General features: G+C 38.0%; 1 protein-coding gene across 10 annotated transcripts in view; it reads left to right on the forward strand.

Annotated features, from left to right (window-relative positions):
• The window catches only part of ARHGAP12 (Rho GTPase activating protein 12), a 76275-nt gene that overhangs the window by 6564 nt on the left and 44917 nt on the right, over nucleotides 1-24794 (forward strand). The gene's annotated exons all lie outside the window — the stretch shown is intronic.

The following is a 24794-nucleotide window of genomic DNA, read 5'->3' on the forward strand; positions in this document are numbered from 1 at the left end:
GAGCCTGCTGATGTAACTCCTCGCTACTTGGCTTATTGAAATAATAGTGCTAGTTACTGTCAGTTTTCCCTGTGTATAGATAGCATAAGAACTGTAAATTAATGTCTTAGTGGGTTTAATTACACTTAAGATTTACATGGAGTTTAGTTTCTGGCTTGATCATTTTATTTGTAGACTGTTTTAATGAGTCAGCCCTGCCAATTCCGCTTCTCACAACTTTACTCTGGATTAAAACTCAAAACATGTGAGTTTGTTAATTAGTATGGAAGAATCTCAGGAATGATGTACTCCTACTTCAGGCTAAAACTGAGCATTGACGGCCTTTGTCCTTAATAAAGCAGTTTCTCTCACTTTTTAATTTTTTTTTAAACAGGCGTCCCCCACCCCCATCAAAAGATTAGAACTCTGACTTAATCAGGTCACTTCTGGTACGGGTAACCAAGTTAATTAGTCTATTGTAATCCAGGTTTGCTCTTAAACCGGTGATGTATGTGTGCTTACACATATATTTATAAATGTGTGTATATGTAGATAATTCCCCCACCTCACACTTGCCTCCCCCGTCTTTCCGTAGGGACATGTTAAATTATTTTAAATTCTGTTAAAAGCTCCCTACTCTTGAACTTAATCTGTAGTGTGAAAGTGTTTTTGCTTGGATAAAAACTGATTGTTATGGTAAATCCCACTTGCCAGCACGTGTTCAGAGTACCAGAGGATCTCAAATCAAACTTGATGCTAACTTTAGACGTGAAAAGTCTTAGCACTGAGAGCTGTGAATCGGTACTTTGCTAGTAAGAAACAATGAAGACAAAGCTGCTTAGGAATGAGTCAGTGTGGGAAGATCTTAAAGATACAAGATTGATTAGGTGAATTACAGAGTCTTGAACTGTATGTATATATATTTATTGAAATACTCTGAATCAGTAGCTTTTCCGTATCCTACTGTATTCTTGGCCTCATTCTTGATATTCAGAGTTTCTCTAGTTATGGCACATCATGTCTCTAATATTTGTATGTTTTATGTTAGTTTTAACTTCATCAGCCCTCCCCCAAATAATAATAGGATTACTGAATTTAATTTCTTCAGTGATGTCTTGCTTATGCAGTGTGAGAATCCATGAGCCTTGTTGCACTTTCTTTACAGCACTGCCCTAGCTCAGCGCAGTTGATATGAACAGCTTAGAACTTGGCACAATAAAATGATTATTAGATATTTATTTTAGAAGCATGTGTTGGCCTGTTGACTGCCATATTAATTAATTGCCAAACAAATTATGAAAATAATAAGGAATGTTTAGATAGTATATCATACTGTAAAGAGCTTACCACATTAAAAATTATATTACATGTTAGGACAGTTCCTTCTTCTGTGTTGACTATAATTTGATGCATTTCCTTCTGTAAAGCAGATGGAATTAATATTACATGGGTGTCTTTTGTCAATAATAAATATATGGCCTGCAGCTCAGTTTCCACTGGACTTTGTGCCTCTTGATGCAGTGACACTTAATCTTTTCACCATTCCCCCCTCTCCCAATCCACCCCACTATACTTTATTCAATGCTACAGCCAATTTATAAATTTGTATTTGAGCGGGGCAGCAATGCATGTATTGCAGACCCTGTGTTATGGGAGGTCTGAAGGGGGGAGTTTTCACAGTGTTTAAAAATAACGAATGCTAAAAATGCCACATTTTGACTGTGGAAAATGCTTCTCAGTTTCTGACTGATGTTACTGAAGAACTTGCCAGTATCAGAATTCTTGGGCAACAAGAGTGTGGGTGTTCACTGTGCCTTGCAGTTTGCATTATTTTGTAACTTAATCTCATCACGTGTAATCGCAAGCTCTTTAAATACAATGAAAATGTTTGACATTTAGTAGCCGTGGGGATTAAAGCAGTGGTAGAACTGATGTCACCGTTAGCTCAGTGTAGATGTTCAGAGTGCCAGCCTTCTCACTGGAACAGCCTGCAGTTTTTTTAGAATTCTTTCAATAATGAGCATTGTTTAGTAGAAATCAGCTGTGCAGAAATTAATGGCTCAGAAAGCTGTTTTTATTGCTCTTAGTCTGTAGTGAGAACATCAAGTTCCTGGCTTTCACGCACAAACAGGATTTCACTTCACAAGACTGACTGCTTCTCCCTCCTCTGCCTGCTGTGGAGTTCAGTTTTATGCAGTCTGCATTATAATAAACTCTAAACTACAGGTATTTTCTCTTAAATTTGTAAGATTAGAAGCTAGAATTACCTTAAAAATACCATCATGTAAGTAACTTTTTGGTGGTGTTGAGGTGATGGTATTCAGTTTTAGCCTGACCTTCAGTGTGTTTTTACTGTCCTTGAGTACAAGTATATGAGATACAGAGGAATGCTTCTCTTGTGAGATCCTTCTAAGAAGTGGTTACATTATTCCCTGAAGATTATCCTCCTCATCCTTTCTGGTAATGAAGTGCAGGTTCTGCAACTGTACAGTCTTGAAGTCATAGGCTTGCTGGCTGTGGAAATACTGGAAGATCCAGAGCCTCCAAAGTAGTGCATAAAGAAGGGATTTTTTAGCAGATGAAATATGTGAAGTAAAGGACAGAGACGCGGCAGTGTGACCAGAAATATTTGCTGATGATGATGTAGTGAAGGGTCTGGTCAAGAGAAATGTCAGGACTGGATTATGAGCATTCCTGGCATTTTATGCGAAGAAATTAAAACTATTAGTTGCCACTCTGGTGGATAAGGCATTGTACAAACCATATGTTAGTTTATAGACTTGAACTGTAGGAAGGCTAGAGGTAATTAGAGGAAGTAGGGCTTGAGAGGAAACAAGCTTCAATTTAACCAGATTTAAATCTCTGGTGTAGACAGTAACTGCAGGTAGAATTGGAACTGGATGAAATGGTTTGAGTGAATGCACAGCTGGGTGCATTCACACTGAGAATATGGTGGCACTAAAAGCTCTGACAATCAATGAAGTTCAATGAAATTTTATGAAAATGGTGTCAGGTGTGATGCCGTGGTCCCAGGGAAAGGGCAAGGATATGGAAAGTTCTGAAAGAGTCATTCTTTAGCAGATATGGACAGTACTTGAAAGAAGCAGATGGGATGTCTGAGCAGTATGCAGCAGAAACAAGAGACCTGAGTAATTTTTCTAAAGTATATAAAAAAAAAAAGAAACAGGAATTTCATGTTCAGGCATGCCTAAACAGGCAAGAAAAGCTGAAGCAGAAGAAGACGATATTAAAAGTGGTCTTCAAAAAGCACCTTGGGCAATGTTTGCTGGTAAAATCTACTAACAAGTTTTGAGACAGAAGGTATGCAGACAGGGAGAGAGAGAGTTGGGTAAGTTCAGAGATCATGTCAAGAATGTTTAGGTGTTATCTTTGAGGATGATACTTTGGAATAAAATCATTACAGACTGAAACTAAAATCTGCTTTTGGCAATGCTAATTCACGACCTATGGGAAGTAACTTTGTTTCTGATGCATGTTACCTCCTCTTTTGTCATAGGAGACATAGAATGTATTTAAGAGTAAATACATGGCGCTGTCTTAATGTTACTTTTTATGCTTATTAAAAGTTACTTTTAGCAGCAAGCTGGTTTTAATCATTATAAATATAGACAGTGACCTATTTGCAAAGATTGTTCTGTCTTTCATCCTCTTTAGTAATTGACTATTGCATAAACTGTGAAGCACTAAAGGGGATTATCACTAGGATGGCTGTTTTGCTTTGATTAATTCTGAGTAGTAAAGATCTTGAAGAGCTCTTTCTGTCTTGCCTTTGCAATTTCTGTGGGATTGCAGTAACTTTTTAATCAGGAAAACAATATTTTGTGTTTCTGTAGATGTCAGATCGCATCTTCTGGAGATCTGGGCATTCTTGGCTCTGTCACTGGTGGCAAATCATTGGTGTTAGACTGCCTTGCTGGTCAAACATTAAACCTCTGAAATAAATGGCTATCACTGTTTTGTGGGGCACAGAATTAGTTTGCTTCTGTGAAAAGAAATTTCATGCTGTTTATTTTATTTCATTCATTTGTCCAAGAGATGAGTAATTCGACAGTATGAAGGAAGCATGCAAGATTTTTTTCTTAATAAAACTGAACATGTTCATGATGATATGTATAATGTAATAGTTTGAATTATGTTTTAAGTACCATCCTTTAATCTCTTAACTTCTTAAAAACAGCATTTGTTATTCTAATGATGTTAAATGCTGAAATACGCCCATTATAATGAGGCGAAGAATAGCTTTCAATGACAAGGGACTAAAAGCTTTATAATTTAAGGAGTTTTATAAAACATTAATTTAATTTTTTTTTTTTGTAATTTCAGTAGCTGCTGCTGGAACTTCGTAAACAGCTTGAAATGTTTGCTAAATTACACTAAAAACTCAAAGGTTCTGGACAGATAATATTAGGGAATACTTTCCCTGGCTGGTTTTGTATATGTGGGGGTGGGGGGGGTTTCCTACACAGCGTCAACAGGTCTGGGTGGTTTCACTTTACAGTGGTGCTGTTTGTGACCAGCTTGGTCTCTGTAGTTTTAGTATGTAAGTCAGGTAGCAGATAGTTCTCCTTCTTGGTCCAGGTGACTGATTCTGGATTTAGGTACCCTAAAATGAGAAGCCCCTGTGTGTCACTAATACTGCCTACAGCCGATATCCCATTTGTTCCTCTGAACATCCCTGCTGCAAATCAGATTGACCTTCCTTAAAAAAATAAACAGCAAGCACAAGTGTTATCTCTGTGAGGCAGTTGTCAGAAAATCATGACCTATGAGACAAGTTGGTTTTAGTTGACTGGCTTGTTCTAATACTGGTGTTTGAATGCTCAGCTGACTAAGCTACAGATCTCCTTGGTACATGCAGTTTCATGTTCTGCTTTCAGAATTGAAACGAACATCTAGTGCACTGTTAAAATTCTGCAAGTGCCAACACAGTCTTTTGACTCTTGCACCCGTATTTACCTTAATATCATGCAGAAAACGATGAAATGGAACTTCCAGTGCACTGACTTACATGAATAAACCTGTGCCTTTAATCCTGGTGGAATTACTTACTAGCTCAAACAAAGCTCAAGCTGCACTACTTAAGGAATAACAGTCATAATATGGAATTGATTTTTCTGTTTTTATCTAGAAAAGTGTAATTTCTAGTGTGTAATGTGAGTTTTGGTGCATGCCGTCCCACCTGCCTTTTCTTTTGAATTAGTGCCAAGTGCCAGCCTCAGCAGGGTGATGACAGAACCTTTAGGGATGATGGAGTAAATGCTTAAATAGGAAAGCAGCCGTAGGAAAAGGAATGGGTGTTTTGTCTCACTGCTGCCGAAGTTGAAAGCAGCTGGAGATACTGGGACTTGCTTTTTCTCTTTGGCAGTGCTTCTGTCATTTGAAGTAGGGACATAGAAAAGACTGTAATAGGTAAAACTCTGCTTGAGACTGTTTTGAGAATAGTTGATCATATCTTGTTCTCTCACATAACTCTGGGTACAAACAATTGCTTTTGCTATGTCTTTACCTGGTTACAATTTAGGCAGTTGTTCGATATTGCAGTGCTTGCCTATAGAACAAAGGTGCTGTTATTCTGTAGAATCCTAAAGAAAGTATCATTTGTTTCACAGCAGTATGACAAAATGGCAGGGAACGTATGACTCTGTAGAATAAAATGCAAAACACTTTTTCCCTTTTTTTTAGGCAGCTCTCTGGAATAGTAGACATTTGTGCTTAAAAAAAAGAAAGCAAAATCTGTGCATATCTAGCACCCAAGCAGCTGATATGTCTCTGACATGCCTTGCTAGGTATGTTTGATTTAAAAACGATAGAGAGAAGTAGGTTTTGCATTTATGTGGAGTTTGTTATAAAGCTAAGGACAATAATTTTGGACAAACCAGTCTTTCAGGATAATAAGAACTGAGGATTTTCAAATGACTTCTGTGATTGTGAGTAACTGGACAATGTACTGTTAGATTACGTGTATCAATTTTGGATTTAGCCTGTCTTAATAGGACTTCTGACCTAGTTCTTGGGAAAGACAGTAGATTTCTAATAGATTATGGTTCTATTCTGGTAGATGTGAAAGTGCTAGGTTAGTGCAGAGAGGCATTCAAACAAGCATAGAGAGTGTCCGTAGTAGGAAATGGTGCAAAACAAAAATGCAGAATGCAAATTTGATGGTGTTTCTGTGTTCTAAATAACAGGCAGTTGCCGACCTCTCTCTCGTTGAAAAGGAAGTGTAATAGTGCTGAAAACAGTGTAGAAGAGCACAAGCAGAGACATGGAACAGTTCCATGAAGGCTTTGCAGAAATCTTACATGAGAGTGGGTGCACTTAGTGTTGCATGCACAGGACTCCTGACTTCAAGGTTGTTTGTTGCTGAAATGTCTGAGGGATTGTTGAGAAGTAAAGCAGCCTTAATTTTGGTATATTCCCCCTCCCCCCCATCTTTTGATAGTTTGTATCTGCTTGTCCTGTCTTTGTAAACTCTTTTGGCAGAGATTTGGAGCTTGTGTACAATGATGCTGTGAAGACTGTCATGGGTGTTTGGAGTCTGTATTTTAATTCATTCCAGTAAGTTTTGTGAATGAAAGCTAGAAGTTGAGGAGCTGTCTGAATGAATTTAGGTTATTACTTATGTTGAGTTTTGATGTTACATTATCTGGCTTCAACTTCTGCTTGTAATCAAAATCATGATTAGAAACTTAGACTCCTATTTTAAATCTGGAATTACATGTTACATTTTGAATTTCAATATGAACCTTTTAAAATGGTTCGCCTAAGGCTTCTGGATGATCTTCAGATCATCTAGTTAAATGAAATAACTTCCCTCTATTTTGTTTAAATGCAGTGCTGAGGAGCAGAGTTTTATGTGTGTTTTCTGGTAGTGTGTAGTGTACACAGTTGCCATCTTTTGCTTTTGTGGGTTATTGTTCAGCTGAATCACTTTGCTCTAGTCACCACCTGGCTCTGCAAATATTTATTTCCAGTGCTGCAGGGAGGTGGTGGTGCTGGCCTAAGCAGTGTTGTGACGAGTGTGTCAATAGCCTGTAAGTAACTCCTTTATGGCAACCTGAATAGTCACAGTCTAGTGCAAAGTCAGCAGATCTGATGGACTCGAGGACACATTTGTCTTTTTAGTGTCACTGATGTGATGGGACTCATGGAACAAGTGTCCTTATGTAATACTGTAATAAAATGTTATGTCTGATAGAAACAAAAATACAATTAACAAACTTTCTGGACTCTCAACTGGTTGGTTGATGTGTCTAGTAATATTGCATGGACGTTTGTTTTCTAGAGAGCTTGAAAGATCACTGGGATATTGTTTAGAAATGATTAATGATACAACAGAAATGTTACAGTGTTGCACATAACTATTGTTTGTCTTTTAAGTATTTAGAAGAAGGTTTATCCTGCAGTAAAGTGTTGTAACAGTAAATGAGGTTCTTGAGTGACTTTGCTTTTCCTGCTGAAATTGAATACAGGTGCTCCCTCCTCCCCCCAACCTCACCACTGAACTTCTATCAATGTGCTTGGCACTATCCATATCAGTTCTTGGTTATCTGCATCCAGTTGGAAAAGCTAATAGATGTTTGTCATGCATAACTGTATTGTGCTTTAGGCACAGGGGACTATGTATGTGTGTGGATATATAAGTATATAGTTTTATTCTCTGTATATATGGGATATAAAAGAAAACCAGGGGCAACTGTTCTGTTTCTTGATCTTGATTTGCATCTCATACAGTGTGACTACCAACTTTAAGCTTCCTCACAAAAACTTCATGAGATGTACTCATCAGTACTGTCTTTTTTCTGTTATCCAGATAAGTCCATTTGTCCTGGCTGTGACTTTGTACTGATCATCCCTCCTGGGTGCTGCAATCTAACTTGTAATGGCATTTTCATACTTCCCTGAGGCTTTGTGCTTTTCCTGCTGTAGTATGTGTTAGCTCATGGGCACGAGCACCACAGAGTATGCCAGAGGACTGCAGCGCTTCCTCCCAGAGGGCTTTTCACAGCCAGGCTCTGTGGCTGCCTTGCTTTAGGCAGGGAGCTGGAGCTTGAGAAGAGGCAGCGTGGCCCTGTCAGTGGCCCAGTGGTCACACAGCGCTCTCCCTCTGACCCTCTGCTCATCGTTCATCCACTCGCTGAGCTCATCTGCTCTCTTGTGCCTATGGCAGCTCCTCATCAGTCACCCACTGCAGCCTCCTCAGTAAAAGCTACAGCCTTCAGCTTCACTTGCTTTCCTTCCTCTTGCCTTTGCCAGCCTGAAGGGTTACGCTTATGTGACTGCCTGAGGAGACATACAGAGTGAGGGAAGTTAAACTTGAGATAGTTTTTCTTTTTATTCTTCCATGCCTCAGTCTCAAAGAGATGCCTGTCTTGGTGTTTCACAAGGTTGGGAGCACTTGTTCCCATAGCAGGAACATGGAACATGCCAACCCACAGGTTGGCATCCCTAAAGGTTCTGTTGTCACCCTGCTGAGGCTGGCACTTGGCACTAATTCAAAAGAAAAGGCAGGTGGGACAGCATGCACCAAAACTCACATTACACACTAGAAATTACATTTTTCTAGATAAAATCAGCAGGTTGTGGGTTGTGATGCACCAAGGTGTAAATTTTACTTTCAAGTTTTGTTTACTTTTCAGTTAATTATATATGTAAAAACTGTATTGCATCCCTTTTTGCTGCTGTCACAGTCAGTTGATCAAAACTTAGATACATGCTTGGGCTTGTGGTTTTGTTTGTTTGTTTTTATGGAAAAACAGAAAAATCCAAATCCCAAATGCTGTGCTAAAAATCTAGCTCTAAACTCTCTTATTCTTCTTCTCTTGTTTTGTCAATCTTTAAAGCCTCAGCAGATTGTGTCCAAACTTAAGGTGTGATGATACCCTGTACAGCATTTGGGAAGGCTGTAAAAGAGCTCTTTCCAGCTGCTGCAGGTCTTTGGTGTGCTGTTTATTAAAACAATTGAAGTGAATGTTGTGGTAGGATGATACTACACTGAAAAATTCTTTCTCTGCAGTCAATTTTCTGAGGAAAGTAGATGGAAGAGCTGTATTTAAATTCTGTGTCCATAGATGGTCTCAGGAATTCTGTGTACTTATCCTTCTCTCGCATCATCGCTGTCTGTCCATAAACTGCTGGTTTGCTTCTCAGAGAATTTTATGTTAAATGGTGATTTGAGCCCTGAGCCAACCTTTTATGTTGTCTTTGGTATGGTTGGATCTGCTTGAGTGCAGCCTCAGAATTACAAAGTAAATAAAATTCCACAAATACTGAATCTTTTTATATCTTCTTAACTGCCATCTGAAACAAAAATTGCTGGTTTAATATCTAATTTCATTGAAGTAAAGTGGTAGTTGCAGATTAACGTTTTAATGCTGAAACACAAAATTCAATGACAAAGGTATACTTCATTTTCTGGATACTGATTTGCAGAAATAGCTGTTATTGAAAATGAAAGACATTCTTGCTAGTGTAAGGAAAATAAAGGGGAAGAAAAACTGCAGAAATGCATGGCTGAGTGTTTAATGCTTTCGGTCCTTACACTGAGTGCCAACAAACTGTCTGCAAGTAGAGAGAAACAGATGAAGAAATACAGTCAAAGAACAAATACTTCTATTTTCAGTAGTTGTAGGGAGGAAAAAAGATGCAACCTGGTTGAGATTCCCGTGAGAATTTTATTGCTTTGCTTAATTCTGCTGTAAGCAGCTGACTATTTCTGCGATTTTGAGAAAAGTCTTTAACTATACAATTGTGTACTTGCCTTTAGCATTTTAAAAAGCCCTCAAAAGTGATCTTAAAAAAATCTCTAACTTCTTTTAAGTTAGGCACAGTGGGTTGAATATACTTCTAAAAATATTTCTCCTGCTATTCAGTATACTTTTGCAGAACAGTGTTAAAACTCGAGTGAACATAGCCTGTTCTAGCTCAGTTCAAAGTTGAAAATTGAAAATATCTTAGCAGCACCATGGCATAATTATGTACAGGCTTCTTTTTGTGTGGTCTTAAACTGAGGGAAATATTCGTTCTCTGCTCAAAATTTGAAACACCTCATAATAATATATAAATATGCTAACTGATAACACTTATTTTATTCATCCTATTACATCTTTTAAGGCAAAATTTTAAACTGAAGTCTTGACCTAATCTTCTCTCTATGTCTCCTCTGGCATGAGACTTGGCTTTCTAGTTTATCCTTCATTACCAGAAAAAATGTTACACATGGTGTAATAGGAGGTGTTCTTTGTCCTAAGTCATTAAAATACATGAGATTGAGGGGGTTCAAGCAGCACTAACAAAACTTAGAGTTTTGCTTGCGTGCTGTAGCATGTATATTGTCTTGAGAATAGAGGCAGTGTCTTGGGAATTTAGAAGGACTTGTGGCATTTTGTCTTAATTCTTTATATCTCTCTCTCCTCCAATATAAATGAAGGATGCTGATAAATGTGGGATTTTTATTGTTTATTTAGAAACTTCAACATGCAAACTAAACAGCTGAGTAATTATGCATACTAGAGGTGACAATACATAAAGAGCCTGTTAAGAGCCCAACTGACAATGGGAATTTAATTTTAAAACACTTCTCTAGTGGAGTTGTGAACTTTATTTCCATAAGTGCCAAAATCTGAAGTATTTTTCCTGGTCAGAGGAGTTTAAAACACAAAATACATATAAAGTATTGGAAAAACAAGAAATATATTCATTTTAATGTCAAGCATTTTCTCCATCTATTGCTTTTTACCTTAAGGCTTGTTTGCTTCAGGCAGGCCAGTGAATGTCCTGCTCCAATATAGTGGGGGACGGAGGATTCCAAAGTAATGCAGTGTCCTAAAATACCAAAGACTCCTTTGAAAATGAAATTGTAATCTCTTCTCTGAGTTGTTATACAGTGACTTTGTCTTGCACCTCGTAAAAAAAGTCTTGCTGTCTGTCATAGAACCCACTAATTATATTCAGCGTTACACAGTAAACATGTGAGAGGATACTCGATCTGAATACAGATTTAAGAAAAGATAATCTAATACAGAGACTAGTGGGTTTTAAAGATAGGAAAGTCTAATGTGTTGACTGTTGCTTGAAATCTGCCAGGTGAAAATGAATTTTGATTTTTAAAAAAATGAAATTTTAGATTATTTATTTTAATAATAAGATAAATGAGTAAGTGGGAACATGATGTCTTAATTTTAATTTAACAATTTAAAAGATTATTTGTTAGCTGAAATTGTTTAAATATGTTAAAAATTATGAATAGTGTGGGGAAAATGGCTTTTGTATCATCTCTAAGCTTCAGTCTTTCTTGAGGGAGGCTTATGTGGAGAAAGAAGCCTATGGAAACAAGCAATCAAAAAGCATATCAAACAGCTTCTTGGTCTGAATATTCTTCATATTGAAGGATCTTCTCATATTTATGCATTATGCTAAGAATCTCAATAAAGGGATGATTTACAAGTGATTTTTTTTTTTTAAATTGATACTTTTAACTTCTTGAAGCTACTAGATGCATTTTGTCATGGTATGCCAACCATTACAAGCTCTATACTGCTGTGGCAAAAGGGGGCATAAAACTTCAGTTTCTGCTCAAAATAGATGAATCTATATGCTAGAATGAAAAGTATGTGTTCTTAGCAGAGTTTAGCAGTTTAACATCTCCCTGCATTCCTCTGAGGGGATTTATGGCTGCAAGGCTCATCTTGAAGCTTGAGGCTTCACTGGAGGTTTTGTTATGATTGCTGTACTGTTGCTGTGCCAGATTGTTTGCCCATCCTCTAATCCCCCATTTCAAGGGCAATCTGAAATGCACAGCTATAACACTTCCAGTAAGTGTTATTTAGAAGATACAGCTAATCACTCTCCACACTCAATTACTGCTCTTGTGGAGACAAAAGCATTTGCAGCAATATTAGCCTAAAGCCTATTCAGGCTTTATTTATATCGACTTCAATTTCCCAACAAGGTTTATATCTTTAATATACCTGTTGTACTATGTAACTGGTGTGACTGAACAGCAGAATCATAACATTCATCGAGCAGAATAAGCTGTACTGACAGCAGTGTTGCAGAAGGCTCTCTGGGCAGTGGACTGATCCGTTTTCAGCACTGTTACTCTACAGATCCTCGTGGGACCTGGAACCTGGAGCTCCTACAATGCCTGCAGTTACATAATTCACCTTTGTATAGGAGCTGAACGGAAATCTCCGTGGAAAACAACGTAGAAATCAATGGCAAAGTATTCTTGTATCCAGTAATTCTAAATACGTTAATTTTTCTGGCTGTTTTATTAATGGAAAAATTATTGTTTTTCCAGAAATAGCAATGCTTTAAATGTCACTTGTTTGTGATATTCTGCTTTATCTAAATCATCAAATAAATGCAACAGGCATCTGAAGGTGTGCCATTTACTCATGACCATTGTAGAAAAATAACATGCCCTTTATCCTAGTGTATATTTCTCTTGAATGCTCCCAGCAAGTTCAGCTTCCATTCCACCTCTGTTTTCTGCAGATGAACACCTGCTTTCTGTCAGCTTGCAAGAACAGCTTCATGTGCTGAGCATTACTATATACTCTAGCGTACATATACGTCCTTTAAAGCATTTTTTTTTTCCTGACAGCTTGGCAGATAGTGCTGCCATACTTTATTATACTTGTAGTTTCAATGAGAATGTTCTCTAAAGGCTGGTGGCTCCAGCTGATCCGCTGAATGCTGAGCACGGAATTATAATTCAGCAGCATGGGGGAGGGCTGTGCTTGCTGTGGCGGGCACAGGGCACCGCTTACTGCCTGTTGCTTAATCAGCATGAAACTATTAGCAAATTCTTGCCATCTCAGCCATAATGTACTGCTAATAGGTTTGCTTTATTGCATAGGACACTCAAAAAAGCCTGGAATGTTTTAGTAATATTGAGTAAGCATAACATTCTTCTTAATGAAGTTTGACAGTGTTTCCAGAACTCCCTCACACTGTATGTCAAGAGTACCATAATGCATTCCTGTGTACAAAGCGCTGGTAATTTATTGTGTTTTTCTTAATGCAAGTCTTCTTACATGAAAGCTTTTAACATAATTTTAAATTCTAGTGTGTTTTACAAAATAGATTCCTGGCAACAAAAGCATCTGTATATAATTAGTCCATTTAAACATACTCTCTACATTTAGTCACAGTTTTACATTTGTCAGAAGACTTTGTAAATGCTACTTCAGTGAAAAAAAAATCACAGAAATTATTTGGGGTTTTTAAAATTAATTTAGATTACATCTTACCCCCCAGTATTTTGGAACGTGCTTTGTAATCTGGAGCATGCAGTGCACAGGGGAATGTGTGTGCTAGTGTGGCCTCTTTCACTTGGATCATCAGGAGTAAGTTTCAGAGTGGGTTAGTGCCAGATATCTGAATCTGACCTCCTTTTTCCTTCCTGTCTTTTGTTTAGGGGCAGTATTTTCTTTTTAGGGCAGTTTAATAAGTCCTTCATTTTACTGATGAATTGTAATGAATCTCTGATATCTAGGGCTTGAGGTGATTTTCAGTTTTTCTTGTCAGCAGTGAAAAACGGTGTTGCATGGCAGAAAGAACTCAATTACATCAGTTCATTGTACTTTTAGTGAGTCTTACAATCATGGGAGAAGTGAGAAGGATGACTGTGTTTTCCCGCTCCCCGGTGTGGTACCAGTCAGCCCAGGCGGTCTGCATGATGGGCAGGGATGTGACAAAGAACTCTGCTTCCTATTTTTATTGCAGGCTCTGGTTCACTTACAGCTGCTCTCACTCATTTCTCTTACTTCTGAGAGTCTTATCTCATTCCTGGAGCCCAGAATGCCAAAAAGGTTTTATGGTGTTAATCCAGCAGTGCTGCTCGTAGTCAGAATGACTCCACTTTGAAGGCAGTGCCGTCCCTGGGAAGACCAGATGCAATCTTTATGATCAGTGCATCTTTAGCAGACCCTGTCTGGATTGATATAAGTGTGGCAGCAGGCCTTGGGAGATGGAGTCTACTTCAAATATCAGTATATTTGACCCCCTTCCCACACACCACCACCTCATTTCTGGCAGGCTGTTACCTCCTTGTTTCTGCTCTTCATAAGGGGTCTTTCGTCCTCAAACTTTGAGAAGGACCTGCCAACAAGCAGGGGCATTTCTGTTAAACATTTAATTACAGTAGATGTTCATGCTTGTCTGAGTGAAGGAAGTCCACACAGAAAACTGGGGTAAGACTTTTTGTGTGTATGTGGGTGTCCTGTTACTTACACAGTTGGCATCTACAGCAAACACAGCATTTTATGTTGAATAGATAGTACCAAGCTTTTTAATTGTTCTGCAGTCCATGTAGGACATAAGGGACTTTTGGAACATGTTCTGACACCCGTTTTGTAACACATACCAATGGACATAATGCAATAATTTTCTGTGTGAAACCTGTAACTGGGTTATGTTTAAGGAATATTGTTGGAAGAGGAGAGATACTCAGATTTAGTTTTGGCTTTTGAGGGTGGATAGCTGTGCTGAGCTTCTGGGGGAATTGGTGATGTGCCCATTCATTATTGTTCTTTGAATATTGTGGCATACGCTCTTTCTCTCCCCTTTTTTTAAGTAAGTTTCTAGACCATGTGACACGCTGCCTTAGTCCCTTCACCAGTTCTTTCATTTAAGATAGAATAGACATGCTATAGGCAGCATGCATAGATGCTATTTTGTGGTTCTTTCTCGGTTACTGTGGTATACAATCCACAGAATTTTCTTTATCCTAATGGCAACGTAGAAGTTATATTTGAACTGTGAAAATTACAATTAACTGCTTTTCAACAGATGAATACTGGATTTTAGATTGCTGGATTGCACTGCATTTCTCAGAAGCATAAAGAAGTTAAGCAAAAGCCCCAAAGCTCAGTTCATTTAGTTTGCAAGACCTCTATTTTGTATTACAAAATGCAGCTTGTTTCATCATTTGCTTATTTGCAACTTCTCAGGGAAGAAAAATGACTTGACGTTTCCTGTCAGTGCTGCAGCTGTGAAATCGAACTGGGGGAAATGGCCACAGGTCATAACTACTCTTAATTAAACATGTGTGGTTTGCCAGCTCATAACATTTTGGGGTTGTTTTTGCAAATTGTACGTGGGAATTGACTTAACAGCTGCAATTCTGAGGATAATGAAGTTGATAATTCACAGTCAGGGGAGAAGCACAGTTGAAGCACAAGCATTCCCACTTGTTGGCACATTTCAGGATATTGCTTTGGGTGACTTAAATTCTGTGCTGGAAAGTTTTTTAGTATAGAGATGATTTTACTGCCTTTTTGATCATCTCTGAATGTGGAAGTGGGTTTTTTTCCATTGTTGAACTTGCTTGCTCTGAAAAAATATGTATTAATCCCACAAAGTATAGCACTGTGTATATTTTCTTGTCTGATTTGTTTTGCATCTTATTAATTTTTTGGGGTTAACCTCAGTGAACAGGACAGGATCACTATAAGGTTGACATGACTGAAAATGGGGGTGTGTCCCTATTTTTTTTCTGAAATCGGAGAAGTTTGATTGTCTGTAACTCATCCCTCAGATTTGTGGGAATGTCTGAAATTGGAAGGATGACTAGACCCAGTGGCAGCTTCTTGTTTTATCCATGCCAGTTTTGCTACAGGTTGAAGAAAATTGTCCTTAAATTTTTCTTTTGGGGGGGAAGGGAGAGAAAATTTCCTCTTTCCTTACTGGTATGATTTTATAACACTTCTGGGCTTTAACTTATTTTGAGTATTGAGATACCCTAGTGGTTTGCAGAGGAGAGGAGAATATGGCACCTTTCCCTGCTTAAATTGATTTAAGATATTCCCACCATTCCTGACCCAGGTTTTTCTACTAAAAATTAATACTAGCAATATTTTTTAATTTTTCAAGAAGCTGTGAGGAAAATGTTTTATTTTATGCTCCATAGGTAAAGTATTCCACATGTTAGATTTCATGTTAAAACAGTTTTTCTCAAAATGCTGACAAAAACATGTTCTTCAGAATTCAGTGTTTGCATTCCAAGTGCGGGACTTAAGCTAGTAAACAAAATATCCTTCTCTTTTCACTCTTATCTTTCATCCTACTGCTGTATTCTGTACTCTGAGGTGACAGGAAGAGCTATCCTTAGTCATCTCAAAAATATTTGTTATTCTCTGCCTGAGCTACTTGGGGTACTTATTTCCTTCTTTGACAGCATGAGGCCTCTTCTACTTCAGTTTTTTAATGCTCCAATCACCATGGTACTGTACTGTTCTTTCTTATAGGCTGCTGATTTTCCTTAAGAAAAAACAAGGACTAAAACCCAACATTTCAGTTGTGCATACTTGTACAATAAATCAGCTTCTTACTGTATACTTTAAATAGCTTCTCCATTTGTTTCAAACTTCAGATGTGAACGTGCTGCTTTTCAGGATGAGGGTTACAGATTTGTAATGCAACCTTGTTTACAAAGCCTTGTGAGAAAGGAAAATGGAGAACAACTGCATTATGGTTCTTTCTCACTGCATAGGGACAGAAGCAGGAATACCATAAGTGCTATTGAAGGTTGTGGGCTGAACTGCACTTAAACTTTCAAGGAAAGTTCCCTGTTTTCCTGATCAGGGTGTTGCAAAATTTAATTCTTTGTTCCATACATAAGTAACTCCCCCCCCCCCCCCCCTTCATTCTAGCCATTTTTTTTTTTCCTGTCCCTGTGAGAAATAGACACTTCTTTACTTATTATTGTTTCTATAACTGATTCTGGTTTAGTTACTTGAAGATAATTCCTTCTCTCAGCCACCTTTGGAATTTAATTAGGCAGCTAAACCTCCTTAAGAACTAACAGAGAGGTTCTGAAAGAGAAGGTTCTGCTCTCCTGCTGCCTTAGTCAGACACTTCAGAGGTGTCTCTGGCTGACCTTGCAGTGACCTGCAGACACCTAAGGAGTCTAAATATGGGAGGGATTTTTGTTTGTGGGGTTTTGTTTGTTTTGTTTTTAAAGTCTCAATGGGGTTAATTTATTGCCATTCCTGTTTCTTTCCATCCCTTTCCTGCAGCGTCACATCAGCATCAGGGGTGCAAATGGCAAGGGAGATGGGATTGCTCCTTTTGGTAGCCAGTGGCCAGTGTATCATCAATCTTTTATTTTCTGAAACAGATAAATTTGTGTTTTTTCTTGTTTTCTAAACTGTGAGTTTAGAATGGCTGAGTCCATTGAACTACGTGCTTTATTAATTTGGTTACATGAACCGAATTAGCAAAGGCATTTGCTGAACTCCTGGTATAAGCAGAAGTGTCAGTGTTGCTTCTGCATTCTGCACAAAGGAAATTCTTTGCTTGTGTGCATGGGTAGTTAGGGTAACTAACACATTTAAAATGGCAAGTTACTTTTCTCTTGGCTTCCCTTTCTGCTAAGATGAGCAAACCAGTTTTTTCAAAAGGAAAAAGTGAAAAAACGCTCTTTGTTTTTTCTAATAGTAGATATTCTGATGTGTTAAAAAGGATAGCTCATGAAAAACATTGCCTGAAGTTAGAAACATGGACTTTGTTTGTACAGACTTAAGAACATCCTGAGATTCTTATTTCCCTAATCCAAGTTTTTTATACCAGTGTGTGAATACATTACTTAATGAACAGATTTTATCATGATTTTTCTAGACTTTGGGGTGTATTATTTGTGTTTTGGATTGTAAAGGTATAGAGTTAGCATTACAGTATGTCAAGTGTGGTTCTTCAAATCATGTATTTTGAAATTGTTCAGCCAGTCAGGATCCCTGGAACATGCTTTTTCAGGTGTTGCTGTTGATAAATTGAGAAGTCTTGAAGCTTGTTTCCCAAGATTTAATACGATGTTTATGGAAGTTAATGTGAATAGCTACAGCTACATTGGCTCTTCCTGAAGTTTATTCCCAAGTGGGACAGTGTAATCAAGGAAATTGCCCTCTGGAGTTTTGGGGTACATGAGAGGTATAGTAGCTTGTGGATGGTAGTTGCATGTAATAAGCTCAGGGAATGCTTGGAGAGGCAAATGTGGAGGGTAGCAGGGTATAAAGTGACTGGAGCCTACCAGTTGCACAACAGAAAGTATTAGTATTAATATATTAGTAAGGCAAATCAACAGATGCCATTCTAGTATCTGATTTGATACTTTGCTTCCTAGGCCAGATAACTGTGTTCTTCACTGGGGTTTGCTACCTTAATTAATCCCCTAAGATATTTCCAGTATCCCAGTAAGTGTGCTCATACATCAGCTTTGCTCATACTGTTTGAATACTGGTGATGTTCTGCAGCTGCATATGTTACTAAAAACTTCTAAGTGTTGCAGATCATAAGCTCAGGAAGGTATTTTGAAGTTATTCTAACACCTAACAAAGAACTACTACTGTAACAAACGCTTGCAGAATTTGCTGCCATGAACAACATTTGGTGAAGCAGTTTCACACAAGTGAAATCTGCTTTTGCAGCAGAGTAAAAGGACAGCAGCTGTAAACTGTGTGGGAGTTGTGCATTTTCTTTTCAAGTGTTTGGAATTAAATACCCTTTCTAACAGAACACAGATTTGATGACTGCTCTGTTTTAGAACTGTCTCTTGCAAATTGTTATTTTCTCTATTTTTTCAAGAATCCCCAACTATCTACTGTGAAAGTGAACCATTATAATACACATATAGAGGTTAAAAATTCTTAATTGTTCTGGGGTTTTCCTCCTATTTCTAATAGTAGACTATTACAGTTTTTGCTCTACTGAATGATGGGGATTTGGTAACTTGTGTGGTAGTATTTAGACTTCATTCTGTTTATTCAAGTGGTTCTCAAACTATCTTTTAGGGATTTGAGCTTGCTCAGTACTACAACTTCAGTAACTTGGGGAATTTTATCAGAGGTGGTGTTTACTTTCCCATCTACACTTTTCATGGGTTCCTGGCTTTACACTACTTTGTGTAAGCACTGGACCCTCAAAAGTACACTTAAAGGCTATGGGATCTGTACTTTTGAAAATGTAAAGTGTAGAAAAAATGCAGTTTGAAGTTACTATAATGGAAACTTTTGCATGACCTTTAGTCTATTACAAGTTCAATTAATATCATTCTACACTATTCCTACAGTAATATTTCATAGGAGCTAACTTCTTAGATGTGCTGTTTCTGTAATGGATACAGCATAGAAGTGTTCCATGAAGATCTTAATAATCTGTCCTTAAGAATACTTTCACCTTTCTGAGGCAAATGAGATGCACAGCTATACATTAAACCAGTTAAAATAGTAAATGGTTTGATGAGTGAGGAATCTCCCCTACTTCTGAAACTTTGATTATTCTGCTGTAACAGTTCTAAAACAACTGAACAGCTTGTTGTGCTCTTGGGATGCTTCCTATCTGAAAAGCAGTACCTATTGGCCTATTGCAGGATAATTTTACACTGGAGAGAGCAAGCTAGGCTTTTCTTGTGTTTTCTTAGTGTATTATCTTGGTTTTTATAGAATATGTCCTTGAGAGACATCACAAATTATTCCCAACAGCTTTATTATTCTCATGTCTGCATTCAGACATGTACTGTGGTCTCCACAGAGCTCAGGAATTGACAGCAGTTAAATAAAATGCAGAAGCAACTTGAAATTAACTTCCATAAAACTGGAGAAAAAAATAAACATGTAAATCTCCTTCTGTATGGCATATCCAGGTTGTTCAAGATACGGACTAAATTTCTGAATTCGGTTACAGATAACTATATTATGTGTGTTGAAAGTATCAGTATTTGATCTGGTGAAGTGAACAGGGGGGAACAGGAGTGGAGGAAATTTACTGTCTGACTTTCCAACATTGTCAAATTTGGCCACTCTTTCCTAGCTGGGGTCAGCTTGCTGTGTAAGCATGTATGACATAAAAGTGTTTCATATGGTATTGAAATTTTCTGCTATAGGAAAAGCGGCCCTGACTATGTCCTTGGACAAAAGCTTTTTTATGGAAGGGAGAAGCTAGATTGTGCAAGTGGCAAAGTACAAGTATGGTAAACACTGTCATCTTTGTGCATGTTTTACAAAGGATCCCATTGTAAGATCTTATTTCCATTTTTTAAAATATTTGACATCACTGTTGCAGTCCTTCAGTATACTTTTTTTATTGCTATAAACTTCCTACATTCGTATGTAATAGTTTGCTCATGCAGTGAGCAACTGCAGAAATTTGAATGGGAAATTTGCAGAGCATGCAGGGGAAAAAAAGGTTTTCCATCAATTTTCTTTGATCGGTCATTTATGATGGATGATATGGGAGTGGTCTCTGGTACTCCAAGACCCAGCCAAGTGCTCCCTCCTGTCACAGGCTGTGTCCTGCTGCTGCAGCCAGTTTCCATTCAAGTTCCCAAGTGTTGTGAATGTGGTGGAAGCAGCCACCTTTAGCTTTCTGTGCTGCAGGATTTTGCAATACAATTAAATAAATCATTATCTTGATGAGTATGAAAATAATTTAAGTCATTTCTTTTGGCCTGAAAGGGAAGGGAATGTATTTAGTTTGAGGGGCTTTTTGTTATGCACCTAGATATTGGTAGATTGCAGTAGCACTAGATGAAGATTTATATTTTCACCAACTATAGGAATTTTTTTTTGTGTTATGAGAGAGCTAAAACAGAAGGGAACCTACATAGCTGAAATAACACAAGTACATTCTGGGAACCCTGATGTCCTATGTACTAAGACTCTGTTTCATAATATGGTTTCATTAAACAAAATATTAATAGAAATAGATATAATAAAATTAATTGTATGCAACTATCTCCAGTAATAGAAGGAAGTAATATTTCAGCCTGTAATTCAGTGTAAGTAACATACAAAATTTCCTGAAAGATAAAATTAGCAAAGGTGAATCATACTTAACTGTTTCCAGCCTAATGAAAAGTTACTGACTAGCCATTAAAAAATTATTTTGAATCTATCTGCTTAATTTTTAAATGGGACACTTTAAACATTTAACCATTGAATGGCCTTTATTAGGCATTCATTTTGAATGATTCGTATGGGATGATTTTAATTCTGTATTGCTTTTCAATGTCCTATGTTTTTCTTACACTTTATAACAGCAAATCAACTGAGCACAAGAATTTCAGTGCAGTTAAATAACACTTGCATTACTATAGCTTGTCTGAAATTTATTATCGGCTGTTAACAGGCTTATAATATTTACTCTCATTGTTTTATATGTTCCTTAGACTTACAGTGTGAATTATCCAGCCTGTGTTGGAGAAGGATAGAGCACAAAAAATTGTTTCAGTTCCCCTTTCAATTTGGCTCGTTAAATTAGTTTGCTCTATTCACCTCTGAGGTAGTAGAAGACTCACTGAAAAATCTCCCTCGTGGGTTTTTGGGTATAAATTGTAAATATAACTGTATCTGTTAGAAAGAAAATAGAGTCCAGAACATGTTTGTAAAAATATAAACCAAAAGCAGAAAGAGGAAGGAAAAGATGAGCTAATTATTCCAGTCGAAGCTGTCACTTTATGAAAATGAAACTGTAGAGTTCTTGAGATTTCTTTTGTGTCATTCGTGTTGAATAAAGCTGGTATTGAAGTCCCTGGCCTTTCTAAAAGGACAATGGCAATTCCTTGGCAAGAAGCTCAGTTGTTGAGGGAACTGGGATGCTTCTTTCCCAGTCTCAGGATGCTGTGGGATTTGCCTGTTCTCCTTTCTTCAGCTTGCTGTTGCAGAGACAGTATTCCCTTACTTTCTTCAGTATAATGTTGCTCTTTTGCATGAATATGGACAATCTGCTGCTTCTAACTTCATAAAGGGTATTGAGATTTGCCTTTACTTTTTTTTTTTTTTGAGGTTCTTAATTTTTAGCAGTTATTTACAGCAATCTGAATGCTGCTGCTGGAATGAAAGCTTTTGCATTCAGGTTTATAACATTAGGAGAAGCTGCAAATAGAGGCAAGACAGCGAAAGCAATTCGATGTGTGCTAGGTCGTGTTTTGCAGGCTAGCATTGCAGTCATTCTTTAGGCAGTTGTTATGTTCTAGAAGCTTTTGTCTTGAATTTATGTTCTACAAAAGGAAAAAGGTAATTACCAGTTACAAGCAAACTTTGTTTTCTGGCTTTTTGTTGCTGGCATACTATGCTCCTTCACAAGGTACTTTTCGTTACCAGAATGTGTACATTTGCTTTCCATTGCACTGAGTTCAGGTTTCCAGAGGCCTGATAGCATATCTGTGGCCTTTGTTAAAATGTTGACTGTTCATTCATGAATGATTAACAGGTTGTTTTTTTTAAAGGCCCATATCTGCTTCCTACTGTGCCAGTATAAAAACTGTGTTCTGAAAATGCTGTGTGTGCAGTCTCTGTTTGAAGAATGCTGTGTGTTGATCCTGGAAACTTTGTCCTGCCTGCATGAAACTCTTCCTTATCAATTAGCAAGGATTTAGTGCTAGCAGACTTTTCTGAGAGACTGGGGTTAAATGTGGCAGATTTCTACAGTATTATACAGAGCATTACTGAGCTCTGGGAGAGGTCCTTATGTTGTTGAAGTTGCCAGAGTGCTTAATGGCTGCACAATTTTCATTCAGGTTGTAGTGTCATGGAAGTATTTTTGCTTTCTAATTTTCCTACATCACTTTTCTAGCAAGAGTCCTTCACTGTTCTTAGGAGGAGAAAGCAACATGAAAATGTCTGAAATCCATATCAAATAGCAAATGAATGTTGAAATGTTTGGAGTATAAGGCATTTTGTGTGTGCATGCATGGGCATGTTGAAGGACGTGTTCTTGCAATTCTGATAATGTGAAGGCACGGAGTCTCTTTGTGAACATTTAATTCCATGTTTATGAGCATTCAGAGTTTGATAGAGCAGAAAAAGCCCTCAGAGAGGGAAGTTCTTGCTGGAAGTCCTGTTTAGCATTTAGTATGTATTTAAATCTCGCTTAACTGTGTATGTCTGGTTTTGGGCATACACCCATGGAAGTGATCAGAAACTCTTTTAATCTAGGTAATGCTTTGTCTGTTCTTATTAATATGGTCAGTGAGTAATGATTTTGATAAATGAAAGTTAAATTAATGTGCTTTTTGGTTTGAAACTATTCAAGTTCTTTGCAGTACTCAGTTGTGAACTCACGAAATGTTCATCTGAAAGGAAAGGGGGAGGTGGTGCAGTGCCCGGGAGCTTCACAGGGACATCCACTCTGACCTGCCTGTGGAACTCCCCTTCCCAGCTTGAGGGTTCGGGGCAAGGGGGGATTGACCTTCCTGCCATCACTGGCGTAGAATGTACACTAATGATGATTTCAGGAAACTCTGAACTTCTAAAAAACTGTTTCTGTTATCAGTAAATAAGAAACTCTTGACAAAATCAGCCTTGGTAAGGTTGGGTGCTGTTGAACTGAGCACAATCACAGACACAACAACATACCTCCTTGCATGGCTTGGGGTATGAGGAAGTTTCGTTGTGTGCTACAAGGTTATTTAAAATAGTTCCTGATAACAAAGTCATATTCCTCAAAGATGTACTTATGATCTAAGCTGTGTGTTTTAGTCAGATTGGTGGCTTTGCATTTTCTTAATGCTTCACTGAAAGCAGTAACTTCCAGGTACCTTTTTAAAATCATGCAGTTCTCCCTGAAACATCTGTCAGAAGAGAAAACAACAGGGAATAAAAGTAGCTGGAGGGTTGTCCAGGCAGGACAGCTAGCTGTCTTGTTTGTTGCTCAGGACAAAATTGTCTTTTCCTTGAAAATCAGGAATTGGCATATTGAGTTTGGAAGCACTAAGCATTCAGAAGAAAATCCCTCATTACACTTCCATATCTTGTTACTGTTTTAAACATAACTATGCTGCCCAAGTTATGTGGCAGCACTTCAGCTGCGAGCTCCCAGTATTGGCTGAGCACATCTGTGTCCTGCAGTTTCATCTGGAGTTGTGCTGGTTATAATGCTGAAATGGTTGAAAACTTCAGTGTGAGGCCTCTGAGCCATACTCCTACGTGTTGCTTGAGAAAATGTTTGAAAAACTATACCAAGCATTCTGTGTCACAGGCTTTCTATTTGGAAAATACTTCTATTAATACACAGAACTGTTCTTTTAATGATGGTACTTAACTGTCTTAATTAAAACAAAAAAGCAGCTGTTAAACGCGGGCCAGACAGGAAAGCTGCCTTACTGCGTTGTGTAGAAGAGGAGGAGGTGAGGGTTGTGCAAGCCACCAGCGCCCCACGGCAGCAGCCAGGGTGCTTGGTGGTGCCACTTTTGCCACTTCCTTAAAACAGAGGAAGGAGCTGGAGGTTTGTGCGTTCTGTGGAGTCATTTCAATGACAAACCCCGTGGTTTCATGGCAGGGTGGTTCGTGTGGGAGATGCAGCTCTGCAGGCTCTTAGGACACCAAGAGAGAAACGGTGCTCTTGAACAAGGAGGCATCAAGATTACTGCCCCAGCATCCCAGTGAATTGGTTCATCCCTGAAGATGGTAGTGGTGCTTTGTTCACAGTAGTGTTGTTTATGCTCTTAGTGCTCTCAAGATCAACTCTACCAAAGGCAGCTGTTCTACCCTCCTCACAAAAAAAAAAAAAAAAAAAAAAAAAAAAGAAAAAAAAAAAGAAAAAAAATAAAGGCAGGTGTGACTTGGATGGTAGAAAAATAGCCTTTTATTTTAATCAAGTTTTGTTACAGATTTTTCCTAGTTGGTTTTGGCTCTGATTTTGCCAGGACTGCAGGTTTTTTTTTTTTTTCAGGACTTGTGGTTTGCCTTAGATGTACTGTACTTGCTATAGTTAGTAAGCTGTGTTGTCTCTTTTAAAGGCATGCAAAACAAGCCCATGCCCGTTATAATCTCATTAAGTTCCTCTCTAGATGTTTC

The sequence above is a fragment of the Corvus cornix genome, chromosome 2 (genome assembly GCF_000738735.6).
Source record: "Corvus cornix cornix isolate S_Up_H32 chromosome 2, ASM73873v5, whole genome shotgun sequence".
Taxonomy (NCBI): domain Eukaryota; kingdom Metazoa; phylum Chordata; class Aves; order Passeriformes; family Corvidae; genus Corvus; species Corvus cornix.